At 27.1% G+C, this 4,267-nt stretch overlaps 1 long non-coding RNA gene across 2 annotated transcripts in view; it reads right to left on the reverse strand.

Moving 5' to 3' along the window:
• Positions 1-386: 386 nt before the first annotated feature.
• The window catches only part of LOC106678415 (uncharacterized), a 6,044-nt gene continuing 2,163 nt past the window's right edge, over positions 387-4,267 (reverse strand). Inside the window, exons 3-4 of one of the 2 annotated variants that reach the window (XR_010844401.1) lie at positions 1,641-1,912; positions 387-1,571 (exon numbers count right to left, since the gene is read on the reverse strand). This is a non-coding gene — a long non-coding RNA (uncharacterized lncRNA). Of the gene's footprint in view, positions 1,913-4,267 lie in introns of both variants that reach the window. The other variant, XR_010844400.1, reaches the window with a different exon arrangement.

Raw genomic sequence — 4,267 nt, forward strand, 5'->3', positions numbered from 1 at the left:
AAAAATTATAAAAAATATTCTTTATTTATTATGGGATTGATCCCTTTAGAATAATATACAGGCCTCAAAATTAGGCTTTAGAGCCTTAGAGTGAAATACAAAATAAAAATGAAATTATAAAACATCATCAAATATAATAAAATAATGAATTTCAAAAGATAAAACAGATAAAATACATAAATATGTGAATAATAAACCGTGTATCGTATGTAAGAAACACATATTAATGCATTTAATAAGTAACATTGGATTATTACAAATGTGTGATTCCTCAAAAAAGAATAATTATCAGGGTAAAAATGCATTTATATGTATCTAGAAAATTAGTAATAGTTATATTCTAGATTTATGTGCAGTATAAAACCAAAAAATGTGCAGTAAAAATTGTTCTTTAATATATTTTTATTAAATATTTACTATTTAAATGTGTAATTCGTTTAAAAAGAATTATTATCAGGGTAAAAGTGCATTTAGATACATCAAGCCAATAAGTAATAATAAGAGACTAGATTTTTGTGCCATATAAAACCGAAAAATGTGCAGTAAAAAAAAAAATGTGGAAAATCGTACAGTAAAAACTCTAAAATGTGCACAAAACACCAAAATCCTGCAGTAATAAACTTTATTGATTATACAGTATGTAAGTGAAGGAAATTGTTATAAAAGTAATTAAAAGGAGCTGTTTGTAGGAATCCTTGAAAATGACCTAAGGGGTCGAAACGTCGGAAGTTTAAAAAGAATTAAGTTGAGAGAAAAAGGATCAAAATTATTTTAAAGAAACTAAACCACTCTCAAACAAGTATATTAATAAAAACTAAGTCTAATTTATTGATTAATTTATAATTTTAATAAATGGAAAGGTTACCTAACCTCATTTAAATCAAATTAAACTCACTCTCATACATACATAAAAAACTAAACTAATCTGTTTAAAACCAAAATTTTGTACATAATTGAAGAGCTATAAATAATTGAAAAAAAATAATTGCATTAAATGATTTTGTATTCTTATTACGAAGAGTATAAATCATCAATCAAGAGATAAATACTAACGGCACACCTCTTGGGGGACAAAAAAGTAGGACACTCCTGCTGGGTTAAAACAATATAAATAAATAGATAATATAATATAATAATATTAGAAACATTTAAAATCCCACTAGTCACAACAAAGTCCGATTCAATGATGAAGGACTTAAGATGGAGTGGGAAGTTAAAAATAATAACACTGAAGTTTTCTATAACAAGCATATTCTGGATGCTGTTTTGATAGATGACCAAAACTAATAGTTAATACTATTCCAAGAACATATTTCCCTTGTGTTTACTTGTTCTTTGTCCTTTAAAAGATTGAATCGGACTCTTCTAGGTTAATAAATGCTTAGACTTTTGCGATACAGCTTTATTACAAATTCACTTCATCGCAAATTTCATATTCTTGCCACAAGCTATATATATATAAGTTAAACTTTTGAGAACACAAAGACTAAAAAAGAGAAAAGGGAGAGAAAAATGACAACTCGGTTGTTACTCAAAGGCTGATCTTTATTCTTTTTTTTTTCCTGATCCCTCTAAGACAGAAAAACATTAAATTAATAGGTTGCATTATGTATAGTTACATAATTCAAATTAAATATTACCTTTTTCTACCAATGGTACTTGGAGGTATATGGTGAAATACTTATCTTGTTGTTTTGATGTGCCCGTTCTATATGAATTCTGCTAGAAAATATCTGGAGGTGGTTATTTTCATGGATAATATTTACAAGAATCACATCTTTAGGATCTCTACCCCCAGTTACGTTGACTTTATACTCCATCATTTACTAGTTATGTTATAAAAACAAACTTATTTAAATTTATTCTTTTAAAAGCTTTGTTGTGATTGCCATGACATGTAAAGAATCAACACCTGTTGGGCGAAAATTTATGTAATATTCAAAAACTATTAAAATAAAATAAATGGAATTTTATACTGTTTTAGCTTTTTTCTCATATCTTAAATATAGCTTAGGTTAAAATGAAAAGCTTTAATAATTAACAGATAGGAGAATTTTATTTAAATTTTATAATATAATAGACTCTTAATCTCATGGTGGGTTTATAGACAATCAGAACACTAATTTTTAACATTTAATTTAAATTAATATCTCTTTTACAAATGTATTCAATTTTAGACTGAACAAAACTAAACAATTTCATATAATCTTCTTTTGATGATTTTCTATGTCTTCTTATTCAACAAACCAACACTTGCTGTAAACAATCTTTCAGCAAACAAAACAAAAACTTGGTCCTCTAAAAGTTTTTTACTCACAATCCACCGAAGTGTGTTGTTTGGCGATCTAAGCAAAGAATCCTTTTTTCTTCGTGGGTGATTCTCCGATGTATTTTTTTTCAAGATGTCCACCCTTGAGCAGGACAAGAGAGGATGAGGACCTCCTCATTCAGGAAACATCATTCCCCGCTCGCACCTAAGCAGCCAATGTCCAAAAACCAAGTTTTCTTCCTTCCCCTTCTCTAGATATTTGTTCTCAACATCAATTGTAGCACTACGGTTTTGAGTTGTAACAACAATCATGATGGGAAGTTAAAATAATTTTTTTTATTTTGTTAAAATAAACACTATTTTTTATTTTATTTTTTTATTGGCCTTCAATAAAACAAATAAAAAAGAAGATATAAACAGAATGACATAAAATGAATAATTTTACAGAACAGTATTAATAAAATGAAGTGATGAGAGAAGTGGGAAATGAAATGTATACATAGGAAATTGAAAAAGTGGGTAAAATAACATAATTAAGGAAATAAAATAAAAATGAAGTTATATAATGCAAAGAAGTATGAACCTATTAGTTATTAATAATTTAAAAATTGAAATATGGAAAGAAAAAACAACAATAATAATATAGTGAACATAACTAATAACGTGGGTAAGGAAAATGCATACAAGTGTAGATAATAAGGAGTGGTAAAATAAAGAAAGAGGAGGGGAAGAGAGAATAAAATGAACCTGTTAGCTTGAAAATCAAACGCCTAATTTTACCCATTATTTTCAATTACCTATGTATACATTTCATTTCCCACTTCTCTCATCACTTCATTTTATTAATTCTATTCTGTAAAATTATTCATTTTATGTCATTATGTTTTTATTTTCTATACTTATTGTGGTTGTTATCTTGTACTGTTCTTAGCCCTGAAGAAGACTAGAAACTCTAGCTAAAACGTTGGCACAATTAAATAGGTTACACCAACTTATTTGTGTTTCATTTTGACCACACTCCCAACCATCTTCTCCTCATAGATTATATCTGATTGATGACTCTTTTTTCAGAAGAAGTACTGAACAAATTTACAAAAGGAAGTTACTGTTTGGCTACTGCCATCCAAGAAGAGTATAAAATTGAAGAAAGAAAACACATTTTTTGTATGGATTGCTGATGGATTGGATGTGTCTTAGAAGCTAGAATAGAACCAAGCCTTTGTCTAATGTCTTTAGAACAAAGATATCAGAATCAACAATCACCAAAGGAGAATTGGTTAATTTGCTCTACCTAGGATTTAATTATATATAAAGTAGCTATTAGTTAATTTAAGTATCATTGTGTTCTGATTGTCTGGAAAACCCGCCCTTAGAGTCAATGATGTTACAGAGTTTTAAATAAAATTCTCATATATATTTAATATTTAATCTTTCCATTTGAACCATGTAATCATCAAAGCTATATTTTATATTTGAGAATAATAAAAATATAGTTAGATTCCTTATATTTATTTAAATAAATCTGAAATATTACAATACATATTGTATGCATGTATACATATTGTGCTCTTAGCACATATCACAGATACATACATATTTCAGTATTCCTTTTTTTTTTTATTCTTAAAGTACATTGTAAATGTTTTTATATACAGAGAAGTAATTTGTTTTTATAATGTTTATCTTTTCTTTTAATTTATTTTTTGTCTACTTCATTTTTTCTATTAATTTCCATTTCCAACCCACAAATATAACACCAGAACATTGTTTTCCTGGCAGGAGGAAATCTTCATAGAGCCTCTCAATACAGATAACAAAAATAAGATTAGCTTTATTGAAGCTATTTCATGAATTAAATAAATTCAACAACCTTTTCAAAAAATTATCTAATTATTTCACAAGTATTTATAAAGGTATTGAATAAGAAATTCCCTATTCTTTACTTGGACTGTTTATGGTTATTTTAGGAAATATCCATATATCTCCTATATCATATAT

Source organism: Halyomorpha halys, unplaced genomic scaffold (genome assembly GCF_000696795.3).
Source record: "Halyomorpha halys isolate HHAL.00 unplaced genomic scaffold, Hhal_1.1 Scaffold142.1, whole genome shotgun sequence".
NCBI classification, from domain to species: Eukaryota; Metazoa; Arthropoda; class Insecta; order Hemiptera; family Pentatomidae; genus Halyomorpha; species Halyomorpha halys.